We start from the raw sequence: 17,459 nt of genomic DNA, 5'->3' as shown, positions 1-17,459 counted from the left end.
TCAATGAAGTAAATATTGCAAGAAAAAATGCTCTCCTCCTGTCATTATCAAGTGTGAAGGTCCTGTGACTTCTGATTGTAAGTATTCCATGAACTTTGGTACAATCATGTCTGAGCAAACAGGGAAGGGCTCAGAAAATGCTAAAGATTATTACTCATTATTATTATTATCAGCCTTATTACTGCCTGATCCCTTGACTGTGTAATACCTTAAAACCTCCAGCAGCTTGCAGTATAGGCCACAGCAGGAGACTCTCCTTGGAGATACACATAACATGGGAGAACATAGATACACAGAGAAGGCCAACCACATAATTAAACTCCCCCAAACTCCCTTGTTGTGCCACACAGGATTCTTAACCTGCAATCTTCTTGCTCCACAGATCAGTCATTGTGCCCTTCAGGTTGTGGTTACCTCAAGCACACCTGTGATCAGAAAAGGACAGGGGCTAGACTAGTAGACTAGTAGGTAGGAGGGAAGGATTACCAATGGACCAACCAAGTGATATATTGATAAGGAAGCACTGGATGACAGGATCAGAGATTTAGAGCTGAAAGGGACCTTACATCACATCTACTCAAAACCTCTCATTTTATAGATGAGGAACTAGGCCCAGGGAGTTTAAGTAAGTTACCTAAAGTTTCACAGCCAAAGCTGATTTAAACCCAGGTCCTCTAATTCCAGATTGATTCCCTGTAGCAGATTTATGGAAACACGTGGACTAAAATTAGGCAGGATGAGAAGGCATGGATGGGTTGTGCATCCTGTGCTCCTGGAAGAAGTTCCACATAAATGAGATCACAGATCTACAGAAGCATCAAGGCAAGTGATGCCGGCCTTTTCCATTCTATCTTATTTGCACCAAATCCACATATCGTTAGACTGCATGGGGTCACTTAAAGAAAGGAAATGGACACACAGTTTTTGTAGTTTTGATAATTACCTTTTTTCTTTAAGTCTCAATGGAAATAATGAAGTCACCAAACAGACATGACTGACTTCCTGGTTTTGCCAAATTTTTCCAAGTTGTGTATTGCTTCATTGCTCATTCTCCCCATTTCTCTGTACTTTCTCTATTTTGCTGGTATCTTCTAATCCAAGGGTTGTTCACCTTTTCTGAGTCACAAACCCTTGTGGTCATCTGATGAAGCCTAGATAGGGACTCTCAGAATATTGTTTTTTAAATTATTGAAAGAAATACTAAATTTCAGTTAGTGAAAATAAAGATGTAATTTTTTTTTTCCTATCCAAGTTTAGGGATGATCTGAAATCTAGCCATGGACTCCAAGGTAAGGACCAGAAACTGTTGTGCTCTGATGGTCCTGTGCAGTGATAATACTTTAAAAATGGTGAAAGAGGGGTGTTGATGGTTATATTAACAAAGAGATGAATAGCAGGAGAAAGGACCAATAGTCCATAAGAGACACTATCTGAGTAGAGATCTAGCAATAAAACCCCTGGCCTCATATGTCTCCACACAAATGCAAAATGTATGAGTAATAAGTAGATTGGACTAGAGTTTCCATTCAGAGGAGGGAAATTTAACCAAGGAGAAAAATATATCACTGAGACTTGATGGGCCCAAACTCAGGACTGGAATATGTCTGTGGTTTTAACTTTATTCAAAAGAAACAGATTAAACTGAAGTACTATTAAATATTTATGCTTCTGTGATGAAGTCAGGAACTCAAGGGCAGAAGTATTGCAAAGAGCATTTGGGTGAAGATAAGTAGAAGTAGATAGAAAAGTAATACTATTGTGTATGGGGGTGGGGTAGTGTTAGAGATGGTATACTATATATGACCAGGACAGGAGGAATTGGATGAAAAATTTGGAAAACAGATATAAAACCTGGCTTGAGATCATGATATTGTAATAATAGGGAACTTCAACAAAATGGACATTGCCTGGCTAAAACCCTGGGCCAAAAGCACAGTATGTGATACAATTTATGACTTGTAGTCCTTTCCCGGATGTGCTCTGGACCTCATCTGCTGTGGTTCAGCTCTTCAACCTGGAAATTCACTCCAGCCCTAGAATTCACACATTAGAGGTTCCCTCTCCTTCCTTGAACCACTCCTCCCAGAACCTCCATTTAAGGAGAATAATCAGGCCAGCCATGTCTCTTTCTTCTCCAGGCTGCATTCTGAACTTTCTCTACCATGTCTGTGCACCAGGTACCTTTGTCCTTCCTCCTCTCCCTCCCCGCACCCCCTTCAGCTTCCTTTAATGTGCTGTCTTCCTTTATTAGAAAGTAAGCACCTTGGTTGTAGAGGTTCTAGTTGGAGCCTCCCTGTCTGAGTAAGGAGGGTGACTGGTGGGGTCATAGGACCTGTACGTTGAACTACCTGTACTTCTGGAAGCTTCTACTTTGTAATTGTAGGCCATCATGATAATCCAGTTTTTGAAATGGAACTTTTACCAGTTGGACAGGTTGAATCTAAGGATGATCATTGTCATCTGAACCAACTCATGCTGCCCTTGACCTAGCAGATGAAAATATTTGGCTGTCTAACAATATGTACTTGGAAACCATGGACAAATTCAATGAGTGTTTTGTTTCTGCTTTTGTTACTGAAGGCCATAATAAGATTTATTATGCTTCGTGATGTAAGGCAAGAAGATGGAATAGAGAACTTCTTTAGTGATGTCTATGATTTATATATAAAGTTTGCAATGAATCCCTTTTATGAACCAAATTCACCCATTCAATCAAGTGCATTTAACAGAAAAGTTCAATTTCTTGGGAAGAAACACCTTCTAAACTAAATACAGAAAACTTAAATATGTGATGTCATAGTATGCATTGTAAGGAACTAAGAGCCAATCAAGACTACAGTGTCTAGACTTGGCTTTCTAAGCTTCTGTAAATTAATCTCCTTTCTAGTTAGAAGGATAATTGGGCACTTTTTTGCTGTCATTGTTGCAGATGATCCAACCAAAATAACTTATACTTCAGAAAAATATTGTACTTATGAAGAAGGCTAGATGAAGTGCCCTGATGATTATCTTGGCTTTAAAAATTGTTTAGAAGATTCTACTTTGACAAGTCTAATATCATCTTCTTAATTAAACTGTAAATTCTGCAAATGTCACATTGTTGATTTAGTTAACAGATCTTAAACTGAAATATAAAAGTTGGCTCACAATAGGAAATAAAATTTACAGCATACACATGGATTTTTTTTATTTATAAATATGGGCAAAATTCATAGTGCTGAAGAAAAGATTTTTTTTTGTTTGTCAAGTTTTATATTAAGTATTCATCTGAGAGCATCAATTATCAAGTGTGGCAATAGTACCAAAAACCCAGAACACTTAGAGTATGAATATAAGACTCTACCTATAAATGAAATGATGTGGTTTCTGAGACCAAAAGTTAAACATGTAAACAGCACACCTTTGCATAGTCTTTCATCCTTATTGTGTATTTGGAATCTTGAGGATGTTTTCTTTTCTCAACAAAAGTAACAAGAATGATAGCTGCATTTCCTCTTGATAAATTAGTTGTATACTTTTGTAAAGGTATTTGAGTTATTTGTATATTTTAGCTTTCAAGAATAGCCTGAATTAAATTAAGTTTTGGCAGTTTGATAGTAAACATATAGACTATAACTAGGAAAATTGCCTGGATTTTTTTGCATTGTAGAACGTATGGAGTCTTATTCTATAAATGATGTGTTATGTTTGTAAACAAATGGCATGTTCATAACCCAAAAGTTCCTGGAAAAACTACAAATGTCTAGAAAAGTATTATTAAATTCAATATAATAAAAGGGAACTTTTAAGTTAAAAAAAAAAAAGAATGTAAGCTCCTTGAGGGCAGGGACTGTTTTTTTTTTCTTTTTGTTTGTGTTTGATTCCTTGTGCATTGCATAATGTCTGACACAGAGTAAGTGCTTAATAAATGCTAGTTGACTGATTCCTTTGGAGGACTTCATTCTTCAAAATGTGGGGGAAATAACCAGAGCAACTTTTATTCTGGACCTGATTCGGACTATCAATGAGGAATAGATTGCCAAAGTACAATGACAAGAACTCAGGGTGAAAGCATCTGTATTGGGAATCAAGATGAGCTCTTAGCACTTATTCAACCAAGTGCCCTTGAAGAGTTTGGCCTTTGTTTCCTTGATTAAATTAGGAGTCCTTGATGACCTCCTCGCCTCAAGGGAAAGCCCAGTTTACATGGGTTTGAGTGACATGTTTGTGACATCAGAGGCTTTTAGACCACATGGATTTAAGTCCCATTTTCATGATGATTTTCGGTCCCGTGGGTGAGTTGCACTTGTGACTCCCCTTTGATCCTGAGCAAGATATATAAAACCAGAGGTTGGCTTGCTTTTTTTTGGAGCTCTGAGCCACAGCAGGAGTGGTGCGTGACTCTGAGCCAGCCTTGTCGAGCTCCTGGCTGAACTCAGATGTCGATGGTTCCTTGGTAACTATGAATTGTATTTGGTCTGTCTATAAATGTGTGTTTGTAATTTGTTTGTATTTGCTCTGAAGTTCAGGGTGCTGGCTTTTTCCCCTGAACTAAGTGAATGATATTCATATGCTGGATTAAAGTAAGATTGTTAACCCCTTAACGTTGCTTTCCTTAGTAAAGCAGATCAAAAGAACCTGGGCTTGAAGTATTCTGTGAGCTGGTTGTTGTTGGTTTTACACAGCCACAGTAGCTGCTAGCCGAATTGTTGAAACAGCATCATAGAATTTTTTCACAGAGGAGAAGAAAGCTGACCAAGAATTTGCTATTTAATAAGAAAGAAAACACATGCATAAATAAATATGTTACAAGTGTAATGGGGTTGACTTTGACACTTTGCTCTCTCATGGTTAGGCTTGTTACATTGCACCACTACCCCTAATCTGACTCCCCACCTTCTGAGGCACTGAGGAGTATGGGATTTTCTCTTTTTTTCTTGCCATTGATTGACTCAACCTCCCCAACTAGTAGTCTTGTTCTCACCTCCTTCTCCCCAAACTTGTCCATTTTTAGGTATCTAGTGACTAGTAACCCAATTCCATTTAACCACTTAATATCAGATGATTTTTACAAAGGAATATTTATTTCATAGACATAGTAAGAACAAAGTCACAGATATTCCCTCCAGCACCTCCAGGTCATAACTCTCTTTAAACCACTTAGGCCTCTTGGTAGAAGATAGTAATTAGGCTTATACCTTAGCTCAATTCCTATACAGGACTGGTCACACCAAAGTGAAGTCCAAAGCTCACAACTCTGCTGGCTTCTGCTGGGGGCGGGAGTGCTGGGTTCCTTGCTTCTCAGGTCTGGGTTACCTACAACACCTGGTCTAGATTTGGGAATGCCCAGATTGCTGTGTCTTACACTTCTTGGCCAGATCAGACACACCATACCCTGCATCAAGAACAGAAAAGAATGAACCAAAAGGCCAAAGACCTAGGACCACATGGATTCAGTGAAGGAAGGAGGGCTCCCTAAGGATTTCACTCCCTTATTTCATGTTCTCACTGGCTGTGAATGGACTCACCTTACTCCCTCAGACACAAATGCAGCAAAAGCTATGGTTGTGCTCATTCAGGCCCTGAATGCTTCCGGCTACACAGCCAAAGGAAAAAGATTCTTCCCAACCACATGTTAAGTCAACAAGAATGTCCACTCATGCTCATGTCCTCTACTCTCCCAGAAGTAGCTCCCTGGGGTCTTCCATGTAGATAACACCATCTTAGGTGGTCTGAACTACACCCCCATTATACAGAGTAGAGAGTTCAGGCCCAAGCTTAGGAAGCAAGGAAAGATTCATGGGGAGTGGCTGAGTCAGAAACAGCTTGTTGGCCCACCAAGTATTACTTGAGGCTGTAAAGTGTTAATCGGAGGTGGGGTATTCAAACCTTCCAAAATAAAAGACCAGTTGAAATAGAGTTTTAGCAGTCAGTTCAATTAAAATGTTAATTCCATGGCACTTAACCAAAAAAACCAAATTTTTTTTTGTCTTCCTAATTGCTAGCCCATTCCTTTAGTTTTGAATTTTCTGACTCTACCAAGTGCTTTAATAACTCATCTGAGCATTGTGGATTTCAGTACTTGTAGACACTTCAGTAACTGACCAGACTAGGCTCTCTTAGTATTATTCCTGCTTTCCTCCCAATTTGTGTCTTGCTTAGCTTCTTCCAGAAGAGGATTCTCATTCTACTCTATCAATTGTGACCTTAATTATTGGCCCTGGGTGAGTCACTACCCATCCACTACTTAGAAAGTGACAAGGGCAAAGAAGGGGTCTAGACAGAAAGCTAACAAAAAATATGAGGAGGGGAGATGTTACTTTCAGATGAAGGAAGCTAGGAAGGCTTCATGAAAGTGGCACATGAGTTGACCTTTGAAAAAAATGATTTCAGAAAGGTGAACATGCTCAAGGAGGGGCTTCCAGGCATCATTAGTAATCTTCATGAATTTAGGGAGATGGGTGAGACGGGATAAAATCAACGAATAGCTAGTAGTCCAAAGTAAGTAAACTGGCAATAGAGACTCCAGTAAGGATCTGAAAAAGTAACCAGTGCCACATGCTTCGCCATAATTGGCTTTCTTGCCTTTTTTTCCCTCTGCAATCTCATAGAGTAAGAGTTTCAGAGCAAGAAGGGACCCTGGGAGTCATCTAGTGCTGCTCCTCTCATTTTTTAGATTAGGAATTGAGGTCCAGAGAAATTGGGTCATCTGCCTAAGGTCATGAAGGTGATGGTTTTATTGTTAAATTATCATGACTTTTTTTTAGCCTTACATATGTAGGCATACTTCATCTAGTCTTGAATGATTCATTTTCTTATTAAATTGGGTGTTGGCAGATCTGCCACAACAGATATAAAAGCTATTCTATTTAAGTTATTACAGCTATGAGTCATCTTGCCTACTTTTTGTATGTATTTTCTACCAATATGCCACAATTTCATTCTTCTACTCTGTGCTTGAATGTGATAATTATGTTTTCCTTTCTCTTACTTTTTTTTTCAGGAGCAAAAGCACAAAAGGCTTTCTTCAGTTTTTCATACTTCAATAGTGAATGGCTATGAGATCTAATAGATGTGAGTATTCTCTGCACTGGTACAGACCAAAAAACCCCTGTGCTGATAGATTCAAAAGCACATAGATTCAGGGCTGAAAAGTACCTCTAGTCTAGCCCCCTCACTTTACAAAAGAAGAAGAAACAGAGATTCAGAGAGGTGGCACAATTTGCCTTCTCATCCTTTGTGAACCACGTCCATCCATGTTCTTCCATGGACAATCCATCTGTCATGCTGGAAGCCTTCCTCTAGGTGATTTACTCTTCCTGGGTACTGGTGGAACCCTCTGGCTCTCCATCTATTGCCCCACAATCTCTCCCTGTGACGGGCCTATCTCCTTTTTTGCTCAGACGTTTCTTCAGGGAGATACCTTACACTGATCCTTGGGTGCTGGTCATCCTGGGAAATATGCTAGATGTGCCTTGTGCCCATCATCCACCTCTCTACTGCCTTTTGTTTCACCCACACATTTGATTTTTCAGAACTGAGGAATAGACATTTCATCTAGTTATGTTAAACTGCTCTTAATCCTATTTCAACTTAATTGAAATGAACTAATGAATGAATCAATCAACAGGTATTTCTTAAGTGCCAAGTATGAGCCAGGGTAGACAACATATATATATATATATATATATATATATATATATATATATATATATATGTACCTAAAGAATAAATTCAAGTATAAGGTAGCTAAATGCAAGTAAAATTGAGAAGGCAGGCACTTGCAGTTGAGGGAGGTCAGGAAAGGCTTCATGTAAAAGGTGGCACTTGAACACATGATGGAAAGTGCTATCCACATCCAGAAAAACAATCAAGGAGTCTGAATGAATTTGCTCTCTTTTTTTGTTTCTTCCATTTCATGGTTCCTCCCATTGGTTCTAATTCTTCTTTACAACAATATGTTTAATATGAATGTACATGTAGAGCCTATATTAATTGCATGCTGTCTTGGGGTGGGGGGAGGGGAGGGAGAGGGAGAAAATTTGGAACTCAAAATCTTAATGGAAGTGAATGTTGAAAACTAAAAATAAATTTTAAAAAAGAAAAAAGGTGATATTTGATCTGAGTCTTGAAAAAGCAAGATATTCTAAGTAGCAAAGGTGAAGAGGGAGTACGTTTCAAACACTGATGTGTGGGATAAAAGACCCTCACCAATTAACAGTTAATAAGGAGCCATTTCAGAATGGGAACAGAAATAAATTTTATTCAATTCTCAAGAATTGGGCATCTCCCACTGGAACAAATCCAGCAAAGGAGGCGCTTTACAAGGGGCAAGGCACCCATAATTATACCTTACACAAGAGAATTCCCGCCTACCTCTGACCCTTCTCACCATTGGTTGGGAGGTGGGCTTACAATCTGAGCATGAAAGCTAGACAAAGAACTGGGAAATTGAGGCACAGAAACTCCAATTCCCATTCCCCTAGTTAATGATTACAACTGAGGTGACATCTATAAATCTAAAGAAGGAGAATAGGATAAGGGGAGGGGGAGAACTTCTCCATTCTTTACAGTAGAGAAAAACAGGTCATTATGATCCTGTTCTTACTGAGCAAATCTTTAAACCAGAACCAGAAGAAAGAACAAAAAGTTTCAGGGTAAACTTTCCCAGAGGCTGAGCCATCAGACTTTCATGGCCTCAGAATTTTTTTTCATTTTCCTATTTCTTGATTTTTTAAAACATTTCTTAGTATATATATATATATATATGAATATTATACACATCCTCCCCTGTGAAGTCTTCACATTTCATTTATTTACCTCACACTGAGAAGTCCACTACAAAAGCATGGAGTCAGGAGATGTAGTATTTATGTGAGGAGCAGAGAGAGGCCAGTCTGGCCCAGTTTTAAGATTACAAGAAGGGGAGTGATATATAATGTGGCTGGTTTGGGTTGTATAGGACTTTAAGAGTCCAACAGAGGGGTTTATAGTTTGTGGTTGATATAATAGGGAGCCACTACAGTTTGTTGAGTAGGGGAGTGACATTGTCAGACCTATGCTTTAGGGAAATCATTTTGTTAGCTGTATGGAGGATGGATTGAAGAGGGGAGGGAGACTTGAGACAGGGAGACTGGTTAGAAGGTCACTGCAATAGTCCAAGGGAGAGATGATTAGGGCCTAGAGTTAATGGAGAGAACAGGATGGTTGCAGGTTGAGATTATAGAAATGATAAGACTAACTTACCCTATCTCAGTCATTTTATTTTGAAACCTAAACCTGGGGGATTCAGGTAGGTTTTACTATACATATTTGAGAAAGAAATCTAGCCAGTAAACCCAAAGTTAAGGAGTCAGCCTTCTGCCATCAAAATGTACCTTCCTTTGGGCAAAGCACCCTCAGGTGAGGAGAGAAGAGGAGAGGCTACTCACAGGTTGTGTTAGTCCTTCATTCTTGAAGAGGATGATGACATCAGGGAAATGATGACATGCCTTGCAGTCGACTTTGATTTGAGTGAGGGAGGGCTGTGAAAGGTCACCAGCCTCACTTTCTCCTCCAGAGCCATCTGGGTCCAGAGGCCAGATATTCATCAGGAGGACTGGAGATGGCCCAGGATGCACTAGGAGACCCTGGCCCTTCCAGATCTCTCCCTTCCCCTCCCCTTCCCTAAGGGTGCTTTGCCCAAAGGAAGGTACCTTTCCATGGCCAAAGGCTGTCTCCTTGACTTTGGGTTTACTGGCTAGATTTCTTTCTCAAAAACCAAGCCTTAAACCCAACTCACTCTGGAGCTCATAGATTGGACAGTAGGTCCCTGCCCTCCTAGCATAGAGTGAGTATAAAAACTAAATAGTAACTATTTCTCTTTTGGGCAGGAACCCTGAGGGTCGCCCCCTCCCAGTTGGATTTTTTTTTTAGTTTTTGGTTAAAGGGGCTATCCTTTGATTAACTTCTTAAACCTATTCACTGAATGGGCCTTACCTCACTCAAAGTAAGAACCTGAAAAGTCCTTAGCCTGGAAGGGCCAGGGTCTCCCATTGCATCCTGGGCCATCTCCAGTAGTCCTGGTGAATATCAGGCCACTGGACCCAGATGGCTCTGGAGGAGAAAGTGAGGCTGGTGACCTTGCACAGCCCTCCCTCACTCAAATCAAAGTCAACTGCAAGTCATGTCATCATTTCCCTGATGTCATGGTCCTCTTTGAGAATGAAGGACAAACACAATATATATTTACTATACAAAATGTGATCTTACAGCTTCTCATCATTACCTGCTTGATATCTGTACATGCTATTGAGAGAAATGATTATTAAACAACAAATTATTAGGGAGATCTCTGACCTTGCCCAAAAATTTGCCCCACCAGGACCATCTTATTTGGGTGGAGTCGGTGCCCTGCCCAACTAGACAAACATTACAGAGAGGTTCTAGTCCACTGAAATCTGGCCTATTGTGTTTTAGTCAGCCAGGTCTAAATAGTCTGGATAAGAGATAAGTCTCTTTGTCTAAGACCAAGTGTTGGCAATTACTTCCCCCAGCCACTCCTTAAAATAAGCCCACCTCTCATTATAACATTCATTCTTTTTTAAAAATTAAAATTAATTTATTTAAAAATTCAATGTAAAAGTTTCATATGTAAAGTATTATTGTTAATTCTCCAGAAAGGCAACCTGGGGAACTGGTTAGAGAACTGGCTTCTGAGCCAAGAATGCCTTGGGTAAAGTCCAGCCTCAATACCTACCAAGCGTGACATCGGGTTAAGTCATATACTCTTTTATTTTTTAAATTTTCACATTAGTCATGTTGTAAGGAAGAATTAGAACCAATAAGAAAGAAAAAACAGAACAACAAAAAGAGAGCAAATAGTATGCTTCGATGCGCATTCAGACTCCATAGTTCCTTCTCTGGATGTGGACGGCATTTTCCACCATGAGTCTTTTGGAATTGTCTTAGATCCTTGCATTGATGAGAAGAGCTAAGTCTATCCTGGTTCTGCTCACTTCACTCAGCATCAATTCATATAAGTCTTCCCAGGTTTTTCTGAAGTCTGCCTGTTCATCATTTTTTCTAGCACAATAGTATTCCATTACATTCATACACCACAACTTGTTTAACCATTCCCTAGTTGATGGGCATTCCCTCAATATTTCAAATTCCTGACCACCACAGAAGGAGCTGCTAGAAATATTTTTGTACGTATAGGTCCTTTTCCCATTTTTATGATCCTTTGAGATGCAGACCTAGTAGAGGTATTGCTGGGTCAAAGGGATGCACAGTTTTATAGCTCTTTGGGCATAGTTCCAAATTGTTCTCCAGTATAGTTGGATCAGTTCACAACTACCAACAATGCATTAATGTTCCAATTTTCTCATGTCTTTGCCAACATTTATCATTTTCCTGTTTTGTCATGTTAGCCAACTGATAGGTGTGATGTGGTACCTTACAATATTCATTCTTCTCATTAATTGTTAACCAATCAGATCTGATTGCCACCCTCAGGAACACCCATTTTTCCAAGGGCATATAAGCATTGAATGGGTTCCATGAGGGGGCTTTGGCATTTGAGAGTGCCACTGACCTCTTTTATTAATTATTCACTAGCATAATTAATAAAATGATTAATTACTCAGAAACTATGTCTCTTGAATTTTTGATATGTCACATTACACATAGGGTACTAACATCCAGGCCGCCAAGCACAGTCTCTATTGCTATTCCATTCTCACTCCCTCTCCACTCAGGCTCCCCCTTAAAGGCTAGGGTGCTCAAGTTCTGTGCCTCATACCCACCCTCAAGCACTTTCTTGCCAAGTTGCAGAAGGCACTACTAAAGCTCCCAACCTCCATTCTCATCTGCTCTCCTTTATTGCATATTCATCGAAGCCCTTCTCCTTCCTGTGCTTTTAGCACTCAGACCAGCCTCCATATGGCTTCAGCAAATGGCATATACCAGCACGGTGGCAAATTCCTGATTATATGTTCCTTATTAGAAACTGGTGACAGGGGATGAGGAGGAAGTTATCTTATGGAATGGACACTGTTGTTTCTGTTTTCCCCTTTTAGCCCTAGAACATTGCAAGCTTCTGATAGTATCTGCAAGGGGATGACATGAAGTTCAATGAATAACTCACCTGCAAAGTTCTAGACAATGTGGTCCCATAGTATCTTAGACAAAAAGATCTGGAGGAAATTTAATTGGCACAAGCCACACTTAGGCATGAGTGGAGTGCAGCACACTGAGTCATATAGAAGGGAAGAATATGAAAACATGACCAAAAAAATAGCCTTAAGCTAAGATAAAAATTAGCATATACATGCCAATTCAGGAACATCTATAAATCAAATGAGATAATATTTGTAAAGTGCTTAGCACAGTGCCTGGCACATAGTAGGTGCTATATAAATGCTTATTTCCTTTCTTCTCTGATAAAATCTTTCAGTGTTTGTGGGCATAGTCAACAAGTCAACAGGCATTGATTAAGTGTGTACAAAGTGCTAGGCACTGTACTAAAGGATGGGAATGCAAATACAAATAATATGAAAGTCAGCCCTTGCCCTCAGGGAGCTTACTTTCTATAGGTGAAGACTACACATAAAAGGGAATTGAAAGGAGGCTGGGGTAGAGAAGATATTCTCCAAAGGTGGTAAAATCCTGAGAGTCAGAAGTAGAACTGGGAGAAGAGCGGAGGATGAAGGTTCACCAATGAGAGGAGGGGAGTAAGGTTGAAGGGATCTTCCAGGGTGAGAAGGCAGATGGGACTTGGTGGAAAAATCTAGAGTCAGAAGTGGAGTGGAAGCCATAAAATGTCCCATGCTAAGGAAATGTTCTATACTAAGTGGCAACATGGATAGGCCTTTTCTTCACTTTACAGGATAGATGTTTTCTGAAAAAGTTAAGTGGTGATGTGAATTTCCTTAACAAAAATTTTATTGACACCTTTTTTGCTTTCACACATTGCAATCATTTCCTAATATGACCTCTCCACCATTAAATACTCTCTTGTAATAGTACGTACAACATCTCTACAACAAAACTCCCTCTAAGAAATTGTTGCTCAGTCGTGTTGGACTCTTTGCTACCCCATGGACCATAGCATGACAGGTTTTTCTGTCCTCCATTATTGCTAGAAGTCTGTCCAAATTCATGTTCATTGTTTCCACAACACAATCTATCCAACGCATCCTCACATCCTCCCCTTTTCCTTTTGCCTTCAATCTTTCTTAACTGGGAAGTATATTTCTCATATGCTAATTTCTATGGATTCAATCATTTCCCCTGCTGATTTGGATAATAAAAAACATATGACATAAATAAATGCAAAGCAACCTACTAGTAAGTGAATACAAAAATGCCAGTGCAGGGAGGCTTCCTGGAAGCCTGGAGTTTGAAACCAAACCTTGGTTGAGGAAGAAGAGAAAGAATTAGCTGAGTAGTAGAAGTTTAGAGTAATAACATGAGCAATGCATTGAAAGTGGAAATTAGCAAGCTGAACTTAAAGCGTGGGAAGCAGAAAGACTAGACCACACCTGAATGCTTATTATCCATGTAAAGGCTACTTGCCCAAAAGCTTTCAAACATCCTGTAGTTCTAAGGTTCCTCTGTTTCTCAACTACAAACCCAGCCCCTCTAACAGGTGGTTGAGTGGGAAGGAGAAAAGCAGAGACAAAGCTAAACCCAGGGGACCAAGGCATTGTCCCTCGTCATTAGCCTAGCTACATTCCTGGCCTTTCATATGTAGATATGTTCGGTTAACGGGGTTCTGGGCTCCCTTTTACATCAAAGCATTCTAAATCTTGAATTGTAGTCAAAGGCTCTCCCTAGCAGTTTCTTCTTACTCTGGGCTTATTTGGAACCTGTGTCCTAAACTACTTATCTCTGAGTTGGTAGGTATCATTTTTCTGTCCCAACTACAAAAGTCTCTTCACCCTTGCTAGGCTAGTGAATTAGGCACAGAGAAAGTTTTTTTGTTTTTTAATCCCAACATCCCTGGGGTCAGAGGCCTTTCTTCTTTTCTTCCTTTTTCTACACATGGAATGGAAAAGAGTGAGAAAAATAACTATGTAGTGGCATGTACCACTGGCAAGACAAAGTCATTAGATCTGGTTTTTCCTAATCCAAAGAAGTATTTTCTTATCAGCTGAGCAGAGGAGTAGAACAGTGATCTTTCTTCTTCTTCTTGGACCAAAGATAGTTCATTTGGTCTTCTTTTCATTTTTAAAATCATTATCACTTCCATCATAATGAAAGACCCTCCCTCCTCCACCAATAGAGCTCTTTCTTATAATAAATATAAAGGTGTGTGTGTGTGTGTGTGTGTGTGTGTGTGTGTGTGTGTGTTGTTTTTGGCTGTGTAGGTTACATATGTCCCCATGGTCTATCTAAATTCGGTTCAAAGTAAGGCAAGAATCAATATCTCTAGTATCTCCCTTCCCCACCCTTCTCCAAGGGAGACTTTGGTTCCTGCCAGGAGAAGCAGGAGGTAGGGGGCAGAGGCTGATTACTTTGCTTTCCTCAGGTAGAAAAGGATACTGGGTCAGAATGATATCTATCTGCTCCTTTATATATTGTTAGTACAAATCAAGCTAGAATCCTGATTGCAATTTCTTAATGGGAAAGGGGTGCTCCAAACTCTATATCCAAGGCTTGACCCTCTTCCACTAAATGCCAGTTCTACAAACAACACACATAGCAAAGAGCAAATAAACCCATGTATCCAAATTAATACCAAAACAGAGATCACAGAAAGTATACATAGGAGAATATATAGCAGATATTACAGGGTGAAGAAGTTCTCCTGATGGGGTTTAGACTGTGGGAGCCCCCTTGAACTTCCCTTGAATCTTCCCACTAGATGAGGCTATAAGCCTCATTATTGTTAGGCCCAAATCTCTAGGCTAGGTTACTCTAACCTAGCCTAGCCCTCCATTGTCTGGCTAGTTTCTACCCTTGATCTTGTCAAAGTGTCTATGCCCAAATCTGTTACCCTTAAACTAGCCTAGCCCTACATGGTCTGTTATCTCTAGGTCAGCTACTTCCCACCCTTAATGCCATTCTCTTGGTTCCTGGAGTCTGACCTCATCCCATTCCCATCAAGCTCCTCCTTAGTCTCATCCTCAAGACCTTCCCTAAACCCCTCCTCCCATCACCCCAGGACCACCCTCTGTGTATATCTTTGTGTATTTAAGTTTGTGTATATAAGCATCTTTGTGTATATAAGTTTCATCTTGCCTCCATGAAGGTGCTCAGATTCAGTCTAGCTCAGGTCAGATTGATCTGGCCCGCTGGTAGAAGTGTCACAAATGCTTAGGCTCTCTGAGAGTCTACCCAATATGACAAACCTTTAATAAACTTTGTTTTTCCTTGGCTGAGAAGGCTTGAGTTAAATTCATTTGGCAGGACCTGGCATGTTGGTATTTTGGGGTCTCGAGCACCCCTCAACCCCAAACCTCATCACTCCCATTGGGAGCAAGATACCTCAGCTCAACCAAAGGCAGCTGCGGATAGGTTCACAACAGGGATTGCCACCTCTTGTGTGAGTTTCTTCCCAGAGTCTTTCTCTCCCTTCAGTGACCTGAAGAGAAGTTGGAAATGCACTTTTCCCATGATTCCACCAGCCCCGGATGGAATGAACTGTTAAAGAGGAAGCCAGGTCAAGAGGGTGAGAATTGTGGTCTCCTTCCATCTTGACTCGATACTGACTTGGCAGAGTCAAGTATTTGAGCTTCTCTTCACAACAATGATTATGATAGCTAGCATTTATATAGTACCCACCTTGTGCCAGGTGCTGTTCTAAGCACTTTACAAATATCATCTCATTTGATCCTCACTACAACCCCAGGAGATGGATGCCAGCATTATCCTCATTTTAACTTTTGAGGAAACTGAGGCAAATAGAGGTTAAGTGACTTATCTAAGGTCACATAGCTAGTAAGTATATGAAGCTAGATTTGAATTCAGGTCTTCTTGACTTCAGGCCCAGTGCTCTATCCACTGTGCCAACTCTATGCCTCCATAAAGATTTCCATAAAGAATCTCCAAAAGACTGCTATTTAAACCCAAATTAAAGCTGCTACTGATGGGGTACAGGCCCTGGGAACCCCCTTGAACTTTCCTTGAATCTTCCCATTTGATCTGGCATTTGCTTGAGGCCATAAGCCTTTCATTATCGCTATGGCCCAATTTCTGTTACCTCCAGAATGCCTCTAGCTACTTCCCACCCTTGATCCTATCAAAATCCCATTTCTTGGTTCCTGGTGCCTGCCCTCTAGGCATCCCAGCCTACTGGACACTCCCATCAAGACCCTCTCTAGACACCCCCCACTTCTCCAGTTACCCCAGTCTACTTGGCCACCCCCAGACCCCTCCCACCTTGAGTCCACGAAGGGGCTCTGATCTAATCTGGCTCAGATTCAATCTGGCCTGCTGGCATTAGCAATGCAAATGCTCAGGTTCCTTAAGAGTTGGCCCCATATTAGGTATGGCGAATTTTAATAAACTCTGTTTTTTCTTTGGCTGAAAGAAGGCTTGGATCAAATTCATTTTGGCGAGACCCAGCATGTCGCTATTTTGGGGTTCCAGAACCCCTAAAACTCAAAACTACCAAAACGTTGGGTGGGACTGTGGCCATGCTTGCAGACTGTAGCATACTGAGAGCTGAACTCCCCCTTCCCTCCTTGCTTTAGAGCAGGGAAGAACATTATTTATTTAACTGTCCTATTTCTCCAAAGTCACTTGCTTTCTTCCCCATGTATATGGAGACTGAACCAATACAGTTGGCCAGTTGCAGTGACAAGCGTTTTGCATTGACTGCTTTTCAATGCCAATGAACTATGCCAGTCAGTCATTCATGGTCCCCTTCTAGCATTCTCCTCCTCCTCCCTTCCCCCACCACACATACTTTTTGTCCATTCTCTCAATACGGTTTCTACTATTGTTATATAAAAGAAATTAGTGACCCATCCTTCTTTGTGATGGATATTGTTTACAGTTACAGAAGTTTAATAAAAGCACAGGCTGGATAAAAGTTATAGACACATCCATCCTCCCAAGTGAGAGGAGTGAGAGTCATGGTTTTTCCTGGGACATCACAAGGTTAGGATCTGCCTATGACAGTTTTTCTTAACCAGCCTGAGGTGATAAGTAGGAGAAATAATAAGCAGGGAAAGTTTAGGAACTCCACAAGAATTCAAGAAATTTTCTCTAAACTAGTAAATGAGGTATTTTGAGAGAGAAAGGTATACTATTTTGGAATTCCTTTGCAGAACACTCCTAGATTCCCTTACTCAATATCTCCCTTTATTTCTAATTACATGTAATATGCCTACATTACACAGCACTCTGATTTTACACTTCCATCTTGTAGTGAGGGAAAAACCATTTCCTTCCTCACTCTTTTCACCCAGGGAGGGCCAGAGCAAAACCTTTTTTATTTTTTTAACCATTGGCGGTAACAGGCTCTTTTCTTCAAGCCTTCTCACAGAGAG

General features: G+C 40.4%; 1 pseudogene; it reads left to right on the top strand.

Annotated features, from left to right (window-relative positions):
• Positions 1 to 2,343: 2,343 nt before the first annotated feature.
• Positions 2,344 to 2,769, top strand: LOC118834964 (annotated as a pseudogene).
• Positions 2,770 to 17,459: the final 14,690 nt, after the last annotated feature.

This window comes from Trichosurus vulpecula, chromosome 1, assembly GCF_011100635.1.
Source record: "Trichosurus vulpecula isolate mTriVul1 chromosome 1, mTriVul1.pri, whole genome shotgun sequence".
In the NCBI taxonomy this organism is placed as follows: domain Eukaryota; kingdom Metazoa; phylum Chordata; class Mammalia; order Diprotodontia; family Phalangeridae; genus Trichosurus; species Trichosurus vulpecula.
The sequence above is the reverse complement of the archived record's forward strand: the minus strand, read 5'-3'. Positions and strand labels throughout refer to the sequence as shown.